The following is an 18,091-nucleotide window of genomic DNA, read 5'->3' as shown; positions in this document are numbered from 1 at the left end:
CAGGTCCAGGGTGAGGGCATGAAAATGTAAGCAAGCCTCTGAGGAATGAAGGGTCTTTATGGGATCGAGTAGCTTCAACTAGTCCCCTTAAACTAAAGGAGCAGATTCCCTGCAGAGAACTGCCCACTGCAGGTGACTGTTTTTAAGACAGGTGGACAGTGTCCTGGTCCAGCTAGCCAACAGGGAGGCAAGGAATGGGGATGCCAAGAAAATCCATGAGAATGACCATGAGGTCCACTCATCAGTCTCTTCCCCTGGAAGGCACAGACTAGCTCTCCTGAGAGGATCCTAGAATGTGGTGGCTTCTGCTGTTGTCAAGCCTCAGAATTATCAGGGAGGCTGTGAGTGGAAGGAGCAAGATTTCTGATATCAGCCGTGCGATTTACACTCCTGCTGCCCTCAGACACCACATTGATCACACAGGGGTATCTCACCCACATGCCAGATCCTCTAGTGGTTAAGACAGCTAGAAAATAAACACACATTAAGGATTTCATCACTTCGAAACACAACTGCACTCAAAATCTCTGAAGTTCAAATTTACCTTTTTTCCCCTGAAGGTTTGATGAATTCTATGTAGTACACAAGTTATTTTTAGTACAATTTCATTTTAGTTTCACAAATAACACATTAATGTCTTATGATAATTAAGAGTGAAGAATTTACTAATCCTCATTTTAAAATCTCTGTACGGACTCAAGGTTTTGGAAACAATACATAACTCACTTAATATAATTTATTATATATAAAGATACGTAGTCCTACTTTAAACATATTTCAAGAACAGAAAACTGAAAATCAGAACATGCTAAATTGCAAGTATTCAGATTTAAATTAAAATGACTTCATCTGGCCCATCTATTAAATCACTCCAAATGACTTGCCCTAATTATGTAGCTGTAGTGAAAAAGGTTATTATTCAGTCCAGAGCTTTTGGACTCCGGTCCAGAATTCTTTGTTGTGTAGTACCAACTTATATAGAGCCTAGCAAATGTTAAAGCAGAGTCAAGATATGAAGATTCATCTGTCAACAATGGCATGGGTACTTTTCTGGCTGTGCTGTGGCATACAAACTTTAACTTAGCCACATTAGCATCTCATCTGCATCACTGCCACATTTGTGGATCAAACAGTACAGGAGTGGTTTTAGGTAAGGTGGACAGTGCAGGGAGACATATGTCCATGTCCACTGGTGCTCTGGAACTAACTACACACAGCTAAGAAAGCACAGCTGTGTCTGTGCCACTCACTATGTCAAGCAGGCAGGGTACAAGTCAAGCTATCCTCACTGCATTATGTCACTGAGTGCAACAAACAGTTCTTGAAATACTTGCCGTTACCTTGATAAACTTCCCCCTTGTGCAGCAAATGCAATGCATGGATGACTGTCTCTCTGTCGATCACAGCTGGGGACATGGTTAAACTGAGTTCCTGAGCAGGCAGATGAAGAGTTTTGTCCTCCTATTTAAGTTCATATTGCCAAGACATCTAGGCACATCTTTAGTAATATTTGTCCCTGTCCACGGGAAACACTTGGGAGGTGTTCACATCCTTTCCTTTAAATGGACCCAGAAGGAGCAATTAAATTAAATCCCTCTTTGCTGGGATTTGGCTGTCATAGGTGGACACACACATGCCATCTGGGCTTCAAGCCAAATGTGTGGAACAGAAGATAAGCCCCAGTGGGAGATGTCAGGACATCTGCACTGTCCCAGCTCAGAGGCTTGAGGTCAGGGAAGACCCAGGCTCCGTTACTCAGAATAGTATTATACATTCACACCTAGAAATGTTGCATTATGTTTTCTTGATCTAAATACATTTGTTCAATATATTGTTAATCACTTGTTTTATCCACTTTCCTAAAATTTGAGTAATTACATTCTTCTTGATGACTGAATAAAACTTCATTGTCTATATATAACACATTTTCTTTATCCATTTATCTGTTGCTGGAAACCTAGACGTACCCAATAAATAGCTCTTGCAACTAGTACAGACCTAAACATAATTGTATAAATATTTGTGTGGTACATTGACTTACAATCCTTCAACAATATTCCCAGGTCTGTTATGGATGTTTCTTATGATAAAATTATTTTAAGAACTTCCACACTAATTTCCATAGTCTTTGGACTAATATGTATTCCCACCAACAATGCATGAGGGTTTTCTTTCCCTGTTTCTTCTCCTGAACTTATTGTTATTTATGCTTTTAATGGTGGCCACCCTATGATCAAAAATGAAATTGAATTATTAATATAGTTTTAATTTGCACTTCTCTGATGTCTAAGAAAATGTAGGGCTTTTTTCCATGTTTATTGGTTCCTTGTATGTTATCTTTTCAGAACTGATTGTTCATTAGCCCATCGATTTATTGAATTGTTTGGTTTTGTAGTATTTAGTAATTTGAGTCTTCTATATTTCCCAGATAGTAATTTGTTGAAGAGATATAGTTAAGAACATATTTTCTTCCATTGTATAGGCTATCCTTTCTCATTGTTTCCTTTACCCTGTGGTTGTTGTTTGTTTTTAATTTTGTAGATGTCCTGCTTGTCAATTCTTGGCTTTATTTCCTGAGCTATATTGGTGTCCTTTTCCAAAAGCCCTTGCCTGTTGCTGTATCTTTAGCTTTGCACTAATAGATTTAGAATTATAGGTACATCACAATGTTTATTTGCTACAAACTCCTGTGTATTACTTCTCAAGGACCAGGTCTTCTCACTTTTCCAAGCAACCAGTGACACCTACCCACGAGCCCCACAGGGGACATCCTCAAACTGGCACCTTTAGTTGAGATGGTAATGTTTCTCACCTCAAATAATGTGCAGTTGTTTATACCAAGATCTTTGATAAAGGGATGGAATAAAGTGTGTGTGAAAGACAACAACAAAGGCTGTGGCCACAGTCACTGGGCAGGAGGAGCAAAGCTGGGGATGTGGCACACATAGGTCACATGGGTTTTACTGCCTCTTCCCTCTACGTCTCTTCCCTCTACCTCTACATCTCTTCCCTCTACGTCCCTTCCCCTACCCCAATGCTCCTTTTTTCTACCTTCCTGAGCTCTGTAAGCACTCCAGATTACATATGTAGATATAAAAATCCAAAACATTTAGAAAACTGAAACATCTTGTATTATTTTTGACCAGAGTGAGAGATAAGGATCTAGTTTCAGAATTCTACATGTAGATATCCAGTTTGCCCAGCACCATTTGTTGAAAAGTCTTTTCTCCAATCTCTTTTGACACTTTGTCATGAGGCCATTGGCTTCCTGGACAAGGTAGCATGTACCTGTAATCAAAGCACTTGGGAGTTAGAGACAGGAGGACCAAGTGGCCAGGTTCATCCCCAGGCACATTGTGAATTCAAGACCAGCCTGTGCAACATGAAACCCTGTGTCAATAAACTATATCAGATGGGTGTTGCTGTGTGGTTTCATTTCTGGTTCTTCTAAAATATTCCACTGATGTACATTCTTGGTTTAGTTCAAATATTGTGTCTTGTTACCATGGCTGTGTTATGTAACTTGAGGTCAGCGTGGTTCTTTTTTTAGCATTATTTTAGCAATTCAGACTTTCATACTTCCATATGAATTGTAGAATTATTGTCTTGTTTTATCTGAGGAATGAATGACATTTGGAATTTTAATGGGGATTTCACTAAATGTATTGATCACTAGTGGTATTTTAACCTTTTGTGACATTAATTTTTAGATTCATGACATGAAATTCCTTCTAGTATCTTCATTTTTCTAGATTTTTACTTCATAACATCCTCTTTTCTTAACTCACCAAGTCTAATTTGTGCTACCTAAATACTCATGGATATGGGCTTTCCATCTACCAGGGGTTATACCTTTAAAATAACAAAAAACAAACAAGCAAAGTCAACCTGACTCTACTTCTCCCTCCAGCTATCCATTGTTAGTGGCTCCTCAGCTGAGAAGACTGTTTTCATACTAGGATTTTTTCTTGCTGTGCATACTGACACAGCTTCTGTAAGTATATATGTGCAACTGTCCTACTGTGTCTGGAAGACATTGTTTTCTTATAGTCAACCACCACATATGGCTCCTACAATCTTTCTTCTCACCCTTCAGCAATGATACCAAAGCCTGGGGAAGAGGTGTAAAATGTAAATGTCTCATTTAATATTGAACAATCCACAATCTTTTATTCTCTGCACCTTGGACAGTTGTGTTAATCACTGCCCCCTGAATAAAGAAGCTTCTCTGATAAGAATTGATGGATAACCTAATCTATGGATTTAATGATAAGTCATTAGGAATCATTGAATTCCATTAAACAGAATAGTAGTAGGTCCTTCTCAACAGACCATGAAAAATCTATCTACATGTTCTTGGTCAAGATAACAGTACCACAACCACTCTGGAAATCAGTCTGGCGGTTCCTCAGAAAACTGGGCACCTCACTTCCAGAAGATCCTGCTATACCACTCCTGGGCATATATCCAAAAGATTCCCCAGCATGTAATAAGGATACATGCTCTACTATGATCATAGCAGCCCTATTTATAATTGCCAGATGCTGAAAAGAACCCAGGTATCCCTCAACAGAAGAGTGGATGCAAAAAATGTGGTATATCTACACAGTGGAGTACTATTCAGCCATTAGAAACAATGAATTCATGAAATTCTTAGGCAAATGGATGGAGCTAGAGAACATCATACTAAGTGAGGTAACCCAGACTCAAAAGGTGAATCATGGTATGCACTCACTGATAAGTGGATATTAACCTAGAAACCTGGAATACCCAAAACATAATCCACACATCAAATGAGGTACAAGAAGCGGGGAGGAGTGGCCCCTGGTTCTGGAAAGACTCAGTGAAGCAGTATTCGGCAAAACCAGAACGGGGAAGTGGGAAGGGGTGGGTGGGAGGACAGGGGAAGAGAAGGGGGCTTACGGGACTTTCGGGGAGTGGGGGGCTAGAAAAGGGGAAATCATTTGAAATGTAAATAAATTATATTGAATAAAAAAATTTAAAAAAAAAAAGATAACAGTACCAGACATGGGTTCTATCTTCTAAAGTGAGTCCAATCAAATAGGTTTGGTTACAGCCATGACATTTGTGTGACTATTGCACCAGCAGGTATACCTTACCAGGCCACTCATCATTGTTGCTTCTGGAATTTGAAGCTGGGTAAGGCTAATGACTGCTTTTCTCCTCCAGCACAATAAAAGCCAATTAGGGATGAAGACTTCAGGTGATGTTAGCTTGATTTCCCTGTGTTCTTTTGAGTCTTCAATACCTTTACCTTGTTAGGGCATTTCTTTTGTGTTTATTGGGTACTGTGTCTATTTGATCTTCCTTCTTATCATCCTTACAGTTTGATGTTGACTGATGTAGCAAACTGCTTCTGGACTAAATCTGAAGATCCATCCTGAATGTCTGAGAAGAAAGAGAGATGTGAGGAGCAGAGGAAGTGCTAAGTAAAGGGAGTCCTTAGCAAATGTGTGCTGTTGCCACAAGCACGGCCATGTCAAGGGCCTATCACTTAGCCACATGGGAAATGCCAAAGTCTTCCTTCCTGGCCTGTGTGAGTGTTAACAGTGTCTGCAGAAAATGTCCACTCTAGTTTTCTCATTCTAGATGTTTACAACCTGAAGAGTATTATCTTACTGATAGCTAAACCTGCCCCCATTGCTCAGCCGTGTGCCATGAGCCACACATCCTTGTCCAGCTGTATTCAATAACCCTGTCTCCATGTTCAGCTGTATGTAAACATGCTGAATCCCCAGGCTTCTGCAGCCTCTCCATCAGATAGCTCAGAACACAGATCCCATCTTTTCTGTGTCCCTGTGTTTATCCTTTCTTTGTTTCCTCAGTGAATGAGTCAAGTCCCTTGAGTCATGCAGGATGTTACAATCATACATTAAATGGACTTAACTGAGTAATACTCCATTATGTAAATATAGCAGATTTTCTTTATCCATTCTTCTGTTTAGGGACATCTAGGATGTTTCCAGTTGCTGGTTATTATGGCTAGAGCAGCAGGGAACAGTGTTGACCTAGTGTCCTTGTGGTGGGATAGGGTATCCTTTGCATATATGCTCAAGAGTAGACTAGATCGATCTTGAGGTAGATCAGTTCCCAACTGTCTTAGTTAGGGTTTTACTGCTGTGAACAGACACTATGACCAAGGCAAGTCTTATAAAGGACAGAATTTAACTGGGGCTGGCTTACAGGTTTAGAGGTTCAGTCCATTATTGTCAAGGCAGTAACATGGCAGCATCCAGGCAGGCATGGTGCAGGCAGAGCTGAGAGTTCTACATCTTCATCTGAAGGATGCTAGCAGAATACAGACTTCCAGGTAGCTAGGATGAGGGTCTTAAAACCCACACCCACAGTGACATACCTACTCCAACAAGGCCACACCTATTCCAACAGGACCATGCCTTCTAATAGTGTTACTTCCTGGGCCAAGCATATACAAACCATTTTACCAACTTTCTTCTTTTTTACTTTTTTTTTAAATTTTCTCTATTCTTTGATTACATTCCAAATGATTTTCCCTTTCCCAGTTTCCCCCTCCCCATAAGTCCCATAAGCCCTCTTCCCTCCACCCGTTCCCCAATCAACCCCTTCCCACTTCTCTGTCCTGGCAATCCCTACAATGCTGCATCAAGCCTTTCCAAGACCAGGGCCCTCTCCTTCCTTCTTGGGAATGATTTGATATGTGAGTTGTCTTGGGTATTCAGAACTTCTGGGCTAATATCCACTTATCAATGACTGCATTCCATGTGTGTTCTTTTGTGATGAGTTACCCCCACTTAGGATGATATTTTCCAGTTCCAACCATTTGCCTAAGAATTTCATGAATTCATTGTTTTTAATTGCTGAGTAGTATTCCATTGTCTAAATATACCACATTTTCTGTATCCATTCCTCCATTGAGGGACATCTGGGTTCTTTTCAGCTTCATACCAACTTTCTAAGGAATCTCCATATTTATTTCCATAATGGCTGTACAAGTTTGCAGTTCCATTAGGAATAGATAAACATTCCCCTTATTCCAGACCCTGTGTCCTTTATCTTACAGAAGCTTCTCAGCTTCATGAGGTCCCATTTATTAATTGTTAATGTTAGTGTATATCTTATGGGTAAGACTGTTCAGAAATTCATCTCCTGTAGCAATGAGTTCAAGGTCATTCTAAACTTTCTCGTCTGTCAGGTTCAGCATATCTAGTTTTATGTTGAGGTCTTTGAACCATTTGGAATTGAGTTTTGTGCAGGGTAATAAATAGGGATCTATTTGCAGTCTTCTACATGCAGACATCCTCTTTGACCAGGACCAATTGTTAAAGATGCTTTCTTCCAGTGTGCATTTCTGGCTTCTTTATTAAAAGAAAATCAAGTGCCCATAGGTGTGTAGATTTATATCTGGGTCTTCAATTAGATTCCATTGATCAACATGTCTGTCTTTATGCCAATATGGTGTTGATTCTATTACTATAGCTCTTTGGACACATTGAAAGTGGGAATGGTAAGATTTTCAGCACTTCTTTTATTGTTCAGGATTTTTCATCCTGCTTTGTTTGTTTGTTTGTTTGTTTGTTTATGAAGCTGAAAACTATGCTTTAAAGATCCGTAAAGAATTCCACTGGAATTCTGAATGCAATGAATCTGTAGATCAATTTTGGTACAATGGCCAATTTTACTATCTCAATCCTACTGATGGAAGCTCTTTCCATCTTCTGACATCTTCTGCAATTTCTTTCATCACTGTCTTAAGGTTTTTATCATATAAGACTTTCACTTTGGTTAGTTAACTCAAGATATTTTGTGTTACTTGAAGCTATTATGAAAGGTGTGGTTTCCCTCATTTCTTTCTCATTTGTACATAGAAAACATATCAAATTTTTATCAGTTCATTTTATCCCAGCTATTTTGCTGAAAGTGTTTATCAGATGTAGGAGTTTCCTAGTGGAATTTTTAGTGAAACGTACATATTCTATCACATCATCTGCAAATAAAGGTGCCTTGACTTCTTCCTTTCCAATTTGTATTTTCTTGATATCCTCTAGTGAGTGACTTATGCTCTAGCTAAGACTTTAAGTACTATATTGAATAAATATGAAGAGTGAACATCTTTGTCTTGATCCTGTGTCAAGAACAAGCTAATAACTAGCAGGTGATCTTCCTGCAATGACAGCCTTAGATTAAAATCTGTGACAGAACTCCAGTAAGCAAGGCCCAGAAGAAAATCATTTTAGGAAAGGTTCCTGCTATTAATATGCTTTTAATGTTATTATTGAACATATATGTCAATCACCAGGTATTAGCCCATCCTTTTGACCAGATCTATGAAGATTCACTGTCTTGTAGTGATGCTATATAGACAAATAGATGATTTCTTGATTCTTAATGATGATCCTATAAGAATTCCTAAAATTATATTAACATTTATTAAGCTCTTTTATAGAAGGACTGCTATTAGGTCCTTTCTGATAGTCAAAACTGCAATGAGAACTCTGCCAGTATCCCATGTGTCACCAGTTATTTGCTTCTAGATAGTAACCATACTTTTTACTACTCCGAGCACATTCCAAGAGGTTGTAAAACCATTAACCAAAGGTCATAAAAAGGGAACTAATGATTTATTATAGGTGTTAGGACAGAAGATAAAATATTGACTGCAGGAGCAGCTGGGATGAAAGTCTTCCCGCTGCCATTTGCACCAGGGATCCAGGAGACTGCACAGCCTTCTGTGCACAGCCCACCAAGAGAAAGTGATCTCTCAGCAGTGCTTTCACTTCTGAGTACAGAGGTGAGATCTCCACCTTCTCTCTGGAGGGGAACAGCTAGGAACACACAGGACATAAGATCAGTGGAGCAGCTGGGACAGAAGTCTTCCCGCCACTATTTGTACTAGGGAGCGAGGAAACTCCACAGCCTTCTGTGCATAGCCCACCAGGAGAGAGTAATCTCCCAGCAGTGTTTTCACTTCTGAGCTCAGAGGAGTAAGGACATAGGCTTACAGGCCCACGGGAGGAACAAACTCCAGCCAGAGACAATACCAACTAGCACCAGAATAACCAGATGGTGAAAGGCAAGCACAAGAACCCTACCAACAGAAACCAAGGCCACATCAGAACCCAGTTCTCCCACCATAGAGTCCTGGATACCCCAACACACTGGAAAAGCAAGAGTTGGATTTAAAAATCATATCTCATGATGCTGATAGAGGGCTTCAAGAAAGACTTAAATAACTCCCTTAAAGAAATACAGGAGAACATTGGTCAACAGGTAAAAGCCCTTAAAGAAGAAACACAAAAATCCCTTAAAGAAATACAGGAGATCCTGGGTCAACAGGCAGAAGCCCTTAAAGAAGAAACACAAAAATCCCTTAAAGAGTTACAGGAAAAAACAAACAATCAAGTGAAGGAACTGAACAAAACCAGGATCTAAAAGTAGAAGTAGAAACAATAAAGAAATCGCAAAGTGAGACATTTCTGGAGATAGAAAACCTTGGAAAGAATTCAGGAGTCAAAAATGCAAGCATCAACAACAGAATACAAGAGATAGAAGAAAGAACCTCAGGTGCTGAAGATACTATAGAAAGCATTGACTCAACAGTCAAAGAAAATGCAAAATTCATAAAGCTGGTAACCCAAAACATCCAGGAACTCCAGACACAATGAGAAGACCAAACCTAAGGATCATAGGTATAGACGAGAGCGAAGATTTCCAACTCAAAGGGTCAGTAAATATCGTCACCAAAATGGTAGGAAAAAACATCCCTAACCTAGAGAAAGAGATGCCCATGAACATACAAGAAGCCTTCAGAACTCCAAACAGACTGGACCAGAACAGAAAGTCCTCCTGGCACATAATAATCAAAACACCAAATTCACTAAACAAAGAAAGAATATTAAAAGCAGTAAGGGAAAAAGGGCAAGTAACTTATAAAGGCAGACCTATCAGAATCACACCAGACTTCTCACCAGAGACCATAAAAGCTAAAAGATCCTGGGCAGACCTCATACAGACCCTAAGAGAACACAAATACCAGCCCAGGCTACTATACCCAGCAACACTCTCAAGATCATAGATGGAGAAACCAAGATAATCCATGGTAAAACCAAATTTATACACTATCTTTCCACAAATCCAGCCCTACAGAGGATAATGGCATACAAAGGAAAATGCCAACACAAGGAGGGAAACTATACCCTTGAAAAAGCAAGAGAGTAATCTTCTTCCAACAAACCCAAAAGAAGATACCCACACAAACATGAGAATAACATCAAAAATAACAGGAAGCAACACTCACTATTCCTTAATATCTCTTAACAACAATGGACTTGACTCCCCAATAAAAAGACAATAAAAAGACAGAAATATTTCTCATGTAAACCTTCAATTTTATCAGAAAATGTTTGTAATTCCCCTTTTAATTAATTTAGTAATTTTTTATGTCTACCATTTTATCTGCATTTTTTTCATAATAATCTTCAATTTTAATGTCTTTCTATATATTTCCTCTATTTTATCAGAAATGTTTCAATGTAAATCTTTGATTTTATCACAAATATTCTAATTCCACCTTTAATTTAGAAAGGGTTTTATATATACCATTTTATATGTAAAATTTTCCATGAAATAGTCAATTTTAATGTGTTTGTCTATATATCTCTTGAATTTTACCAGAAATATTTTCCATGTAAATATTCAATTTTATCTGAAAATGTTTATAATTCCACCTTCAATCAACTTAGAATTATCTTTATGCCTATTGTTTTATCTGTGTAATTTCCATAATAATCTTTAATTTTAACATGTTTTTCTATATATTTCTTCAATTTTATCAGAAATATTTTCCATGTAAATCTTCAAGTTTATCAGAAAATGTTTATAATTCACTTTCAATCAACTTAAGAATATTTTTATGCCTACCATTATTATATCTATATAAAATTTTCCATGATAATCTTCAATTCTAACATGTTTTTCTACATTTTTATACAATTTTATCAGAAATATTTTCCATGTAAATCTTCAATTCTATCATAAAATGTTTCTATTTCATATTTCAATTAATTTATCAATGTTTTATATGTCTACCACGTTACTCTAATTTTCCATGAAAATTGTCAATTTTAACGTATTTTCTATGTATCTCTTCTATTTTATCTGAAATATTTTCCATGCAAATCTTTAATTTTATCATAAAGTGTTTTTACTTCTCTTTTCAATAAAAAAAGATGTAAATAATAAAAAAGAAACTGAGAAAAGGGGTCAGGAGTGTGTACCTTTTTGAGGTAAAGAAGTAAGTTGACTCCTTTTCCAAAATAAATGACCAAAGTGGTGGATTCTGTATCACCATATATTACAATTATCAAAAGTAAATTGATATATCTTGTTATCATAGTTATTATCACTTGCTAAAAATCTACTAAATAAACTTGTTTGACTTATTTTTTTAAAAAAAAGTAAAGAAAACATATTGACTGGGTTTATCTATACAAAACTTCACCTATAACTTAGTTGTGGTTTTTAACCCTTGATGACAGATGATGAATGTTTAGCTAGATAATTACTCTTAATGGATATGCATATAAACTTCTCTGTTGTAACCTTCTTATTCAATTCATGACTTGATTTTATGTGTGAACATTTAATGAACTATTTACCATGTGGCCATGTATTCTGAAAGATGTATAAGTGCTGGGGGGAAAAAAGAGCATGAAGAATTTTCCCTTACCCTCCTTTTTCACTCAATCCATTTCCCTCCTTTTTCATAGAGAGTTTTCATAGGAAACGTTTTACCCCTTAGTAACAAACACTAAAATCACTTTTAAAAGTGTCCATTTTTCTTCCTGAGACTTCAACTAGCAGGCTGAAAGTTAGAGCCTGGAAGTTCCTGCAGAGATAGAACAAAGGCTATTTTTACTTAAACCCTTGCTGTTTTAGGATGAGGTGCTAAATGCCAGAGACTCCAGTTTCCGGCCTCAGAGGAACACAGAAGACAGGTCAGCTACAGTAGATGAGTAGATTAGACTTAGATAAGTAAATCTTTAATTATTATTTAGCAGCCTTAAATATCTTGTAAAACTCTTACCTCCACATCTCCTAAGACAAAAGTCTTACCCTCCACCAACACTCTTCCCCATCCACTGCCTCAAGAACTGGCAAGAAAGAAGACCCCTTGGGGGCTGGCACCTGGCATTCCTAGTTTTAGTAGAATTGCTCTGAATTTCTCCCTATCTAAGTTGATTTTGGCTATGGACTTGCTGTAAACTGCCTTTATTATGTTTAGGTATGTCCCTTGTATCCCTAATTTCTAGGACTTATCATGAGTGGATGTTGGACTTTGTTAAAGACATTTTTCTGCATCTAATGAGATTATCATGCAGTTTTGTTTCTATATGGTAGATTACATTTATTGATTTTCATATATTGAAACATCTTTGGAATGAAGATTACTTGATCATGGTGGCTAATATGTTTTATGCATTCTTGGATTTGGTTTCAGATTGTTTTATTGACTAGTTTTGTATCTATGCTCCTAAGGGAAATTGGTTTCTAATTTTCTTTATTTGTTGGGTCTTAATGTGGTTTTACATGAGGGTATTCATTATCCATTTATTTGTAGCAGTTATCTAACCTGGTTCCATTTCTCAGTTATTGTCAAAAAAATAAGCAGCAGTGAACATGTGCAAAAATCACTGTGGTAAGATATAAAGTCTTGACCAGGAGTGGTATAGGTGGTTTGTGTGGTAGTTCTATTTCTAGGTGTTTTTAGGGAATCTTCATACTGAATTCTAAAGTGGCTATGCTGTTTACACTTCACTGACACCATATAGGGTTGACTTTTCCCAACATCCCAGTATTTGTTGTCATTTGTATACTTGATATTGGCCTTTTTGACTGAACTGAGGTGAAATTTTTGTGTAGTTCTTAAAAATCAAAGTCTGATCATTCATTTGTTTGTTACTCTTTTTTTTATTGAATATCATCTTCATTTACATTGCCAATGGTAAAACCTTTTCGGATTTCGATTTCCTCCCTCCAACCCCTCCTCCCACACCCTGCCTCCAAGTATATGCCCCTCCACCCGACTCACTACCACCTTTCTGCGCCCCCCCCCCGCCTCAATTTCCCTTTGTTGGGGCATCTATTGAGCCTTTACCTGACCAAGTACCATTCCTCCCATTGATGCCCAACAAGACATTCCTCTGCCACATTTTTGGCTGGAACCATGTGTACCATGATGTTTTGGTCCCTGGAGGTCCTGGGGCATTTGCGTGGCCGAAATCATTGTTCTTCCCATGGGGCTGTAAACCCCTTCAGCTCTTCCAGACCACCCTCCAGCTCCTCCATTGGGGACCCCACGCCCAGTCCAATTGGTTGGCTGCTAATATCTGCCTCTGTAATTGTAAGGCTCTGGCAGGGCCCCTCCGGAGACAACCATCGCATGCCCCTTTTGGTATATACTTCTTGTTATCTATGGTAGTGTCGGGGTTTGGTGACTGTTTATAAGATGAATCCCCAGGTAGGGCAGTCTCTGGGTGGCCTTTATTTCAGTCTCTGCTCCACACATTGTCTCCCTTATTGCTCCTGTGAGTATTTTGTTCCCTTTCTCAGAGAAAACAAAGCACCCTCACTTAAGTCCTCCTTCTTCTTGAGCTTCCTGTGCTGGGTGAATTGTAACTTGTTTATTTTGAGCTTTCAGGCTAACATCCACTTATTAGTGAGTGCATACCATGTGTGTTCTTTTGTGATTAGGTTGCCTCTCTCAGTATGACACTTTCTGGTTCCATCCATTTGCCTAAGAATTTCATGAATTCATTATTATTAGTAGCTGAATAGTACTCCATTGTGTATATCTATCACAGTTTCTGAATCCATTCCTCTGTTGAAGGACATCTGGGTTCTTTCCAGCTTCTGGCTATTATAAATAAGGCAGCTATGAACATAATGAAGCATGTGTCCTTATTATATGTAGGAGCATCTTCTGAGTATATACCCAGGAGTGATATCACTGGGTCCTCAGGTAGTACTTTGTTTAATTTTCTGAGGAACCGCCAAACTGATTTCCAGAGTGGTTTTACCAGCTTGCAATCACACCAACAATGGAGAAGTGTTCCTTTTTCCCCACATCCTCTCCAGCATCTGCTGTCTCCTGAGTTTTTCATCTTAGCCATTCTGACCTGTGTGAGGTGGAATCTCAGTGTTGTTTTGATTTGCATTCCCCTGATAACTAAGGATGCTGAAGATTTCTTTAGGTGCTTTAGAGCCATTAGAGTTTCCTCAGTTGATAATTCCCTATTTAGCTCTGTACCCCACTTTTTAACAGGGTTATTTGACTCTCTGGAGACCAACTTCTTAAGTTCTTTGTATACATTGGATAGCCCTCTATCGAATGTAAGGTTAATAAAGATCTTTTCCCAATTTGTTGATTGTTGTTTTGTCCTATTGACCATGTCCTTTGCCTTGCAGAAGCTTTGCAGTTTTATGATGTCACATTTGTTGATTCTTGTTCTTAGAGCATAAGCCATTGGTGTTATGTTCAGGAAATTTTCCCCTGTGCCCATGTGTTCAAGATTCAGCCCCCACGTTCTCCTCTATAAGCTTCAGTGTGTCTGGTTTTATGTGTAGATCTTGATCCACTTGGACTTGAGCTTTGTACAAGGAGATTAAGAATGGATCGATTTGCATTTTTTCTGCATGCAGACCTCCAGTTGGTCCAGAACCATTTGCTAAAAATGCTGTCTTTTTTTCCACTGAATGTTTTTAGCTCCTTGGTCAAATATCAAGTGACCATTCGTGTGTGGGTTCTTTTCTGGGTTTTCCCACAAGAAGAATGTGGGAAGACCATTGTTCCATTGTTCTATTCCATTGTTCTTCCTGCCTGTCTGCATAGCAATACCAAACAGTTTTTATCACTATTGCTCTCTAGTAGAGCTTGAGGTCAGGGATGTTGATTCCCCCCAGAAGATCTTTTGTTATGGAGAATAATTTTTGCTATCCTGGGTTTTTTGTTATTCCAGATGAATTTGAGAATTGCTCTTTCTAGATCTATGAAGAATTGGTTTGGGATTTTGATGGGGCTTGCATTGAATCTGTAGATTGCTTTCAGCAAGATGGCCATTTTTACTATATTGATCCTGCCAATCTATGAACATGGGAGATCTTTCCATCTTCTGAGACCTTCCTCGATTTCTTTCTTCAGAGGCTTGAAGTTCTGTCATATAGATCTTTCACTTGCTTCATTAGGGTCACACCTAGGTATGAAATATTATTTGGAACTATTGTGAAGGGTGTCATTTCCCTAATTTCTTTCTCATCTTGTTTATCCTTTGAGTACAGGGAGACTACTGTTTGTTTGTTACTTTTAAAGACTTTTATTTGACATGGCCCAGACATAGAAGCAGAAGCTCTCAGCCAGGACAGCCTATGTCCCTGGACAATCCATTCCTGGTGTTTTTCTTTGGCTTCCTTCATTCTCTTGACCCAAATTTTAGTGCATTTCACAGCCTCCTCCTTGTTTTTATCAATGTGTTGTTTCTTCAGAGCAATATGTCAGTGTTTGTATTGCAAGACACAAGGAATAACAAGACACTGGATTTTAGGTACTTTGATCCTTGGCGTCCTACCTTTTTTGTTTATGGGCATCTGACAACATATTGGCAGACATCATCTTTTTTAGAGAGTTGAAAAGCTTTCTGATACTGCTAGCTATTTTGGGCCCCCAACACTGAGGCACAGGGGTATCTGTCAATCCAGGAATATTCTCCTCTCCTTTATAAAAAATAATAACCAAGTTGAGAACACTGAGGGTGGCATCCACATCCACATTACATCTGCAGACAGTTGAGGTTGTGGTTCCTCTTTCCAGCTCCACATCCACATTACATCTGCAGACAGGTTGAGGTTGTGGTTCCTCTTTCCAGCTCTCTTTTGCCTATAACAAGAGTGCCTCTTATTCAACAGCAGGCATACTCTGCCAAGAGAAGGTTTTTTCTCCAATGTATATTTTTGACAACCTTGAAAAAAAAAAAAACCTCAGGTAGCTGTAGGTGTGTGGTGCAATAGTGACACAACTGTTACAGAAGTAACCAGTTGATTTCTCATAGGACTTGAGGTTTGACCTGTAGAAGTGAGTTCAGAGCTGGTACCATGGACCACCTTATATATATAGGCCCATGGCTGTGGAAGTCATAGTCACTAGAGTGAACCTACTGCTGATATTTTGCTAAATGGACATGTTGTCGGACAGTTCTTTGAATGGCTATGTATATGTATAGGGAAGCGATGCACTTGACCTTGATTAAGAAGCTTCTCTTTGCCATGAACGAGGTTAATGCAGAGATTCATAGATGGGCAAAATGCTGAGAGCATGTGGCTGTTGACTCTTTATGATTAAACACAGAATCCACAGCATTCTCTCAATCTGCAAGGGCCATCAAGGAAGAGGAAGCCAAAAGACCAAAACAACAAGGAGGGCAATGAATATGTGCTTAACATACTTGTGGCAATCATAAATTCTTAACAGCTTCCACTGCCTGTATAGAATCTGAACAATACTGAACTTGTAAACACTCAGTAGTAGATTGAAGAGAGGGTCATGAGGACTTACCATACCTGGGGAGTGAATGGCAATTAAGGCTGCTAGAAGGGAGAAAATCATTGTCTTCAGTGATATAGCCACCACCAAGTTATTCATGCTCCAGTAGATAGCTTTACACCAATTTCCATCTAAGTAGCCTTGGTTAAATCCAGGAGGTCACAAGGAAAAAACAGGTATAAGTCTCTGCATCTTTTTCCATTGGCTGCTAGGTGGAGCTTTCTCAGTTATGCTTGGTTCCTGTCTGCAAGCATAATGGTATCATCAATATGTTAAGGTTCTTGCCCCATGAGATAGGTCTTAATTTGGGCCAGTCATTGGTTGGACATTCCCTCAACCTCTACTCTGTCTTTGTCCCTGGACATCTTGTAACATCTTGGGTTGACGGTTTTGTGAGTGGGTTGCTGTCCTTATTCCTCTACTGGGAGTCTTGCTGGTTATAGGAAGTGACACTTCAAGATCCATATCCCCCACTGCTAGGAGTCTCAGCTAGGGTCACCCCCATAGACCCTCTTGGGCCTCTCACTATCCCAAATCTTTGGCACATCCCAGAGATTGTCCCACCACCACTGATCTTCCTTCTATCTCCTGCTCTCCCTACATATGACCCTCCTACTCCCCTCTCCCATCCAGTTCCTTCCTTCTATCAACCTCTGATATCTATTTTGTGTCACCTTCTGAGAAAGATACAACCATCTTCCATTGAGACCTCCTTGTTATTTGGCTTTGGGGGGGGGGGGTCTGTTGATTATAAAATGGTTATCCAGTACTTTATAGTATCCACTTATAAATGAGTACATACCGTGCATGACCTTGGGGGGGGGGTCTATGTTACTTCACTCAGTATGGTATTTTCTAGTTTAAATAATTTGCCTGAGAAATTGATGATGTCCTTTTTTGCTTTTTTTAAAGATTTATTTATTTATTTATTTTATTTACACTGTCACTCTCTTCAGACATACCAGAAACAGGCATCAGATTCCATTACAGATAGTCGTGAACCACCATGTGGTTGCTAAGAATTGAACTCAGGACCTCTAGAAGAGCAACCAGAGCTCTTAACCACTAAACCATCTCTCCAGCTTCAATGTCCTTGTTTTTGATGGGTGAATAGTATTCCATTGTGTAGATATACCACATTTTCTATATCCATTCTTCAGTTGAGAGACATATAGTTTGTTTCCAGTTTCTGGCTATTCTGAATAAAGCTGCTATGAACATAGTTGAACAAGTGTCCTTGTGGGATAGTGGAGAATCTTTGGGATATATGACCAGGAGTGGTATAGCTGGGTCTTGAGGTAGAACTACCCCAGCTCTTCTAAGAAACTGCCAAATTGATTTCCAAAGTGACTGTACAAGTTTCCACTCCCTCCAGTAGTTGAGGAGTGTTCTACCTACTCCACAGCCTCATGTACTAGCCTTTGAGGTTTTGATCTTAGCCATTCTGATGGGTGTAAAGTGGAATCTCAGAGTCTTTTTTATTTGCATTTCCCTGATGAA

The 18,091-nt window shown here is 38.8% G+C and overlaps 1 pseudogene; it reads right to left on the bottom strand.

Moving 5' to 3' along the window:
- Positions 1-314: 314 nt before the first annotated feature.
- LOC127678080 (40S ribosomal protein S6-like) lies at positions 315-16,690 on the bottom strand (annotated as a pseudogene).
- Between the last annotated feature and the right edge of the window lie 1,401 nt (positions 16,691-18,091).

Source organism: Apodemus sylvaticus, chromosome 2, assembly GCF_947179515.1.
Source record: "Apodemus sylvaticus chromosome 2, mApoSyl1.1, whole genome shotgun sequence".
Taxonomy (NCBI): Eukaryota; Metazoa; Chordata; class Mammalia; order Rodentia; family Muridae; genus Apodemus; species Apodemus sylvaticus.
The sequence above is the reverse complement of the archived record's forward strand: the minus strand, read 5'-3'. Positions and strand labels throughout refer to the sequence as shown.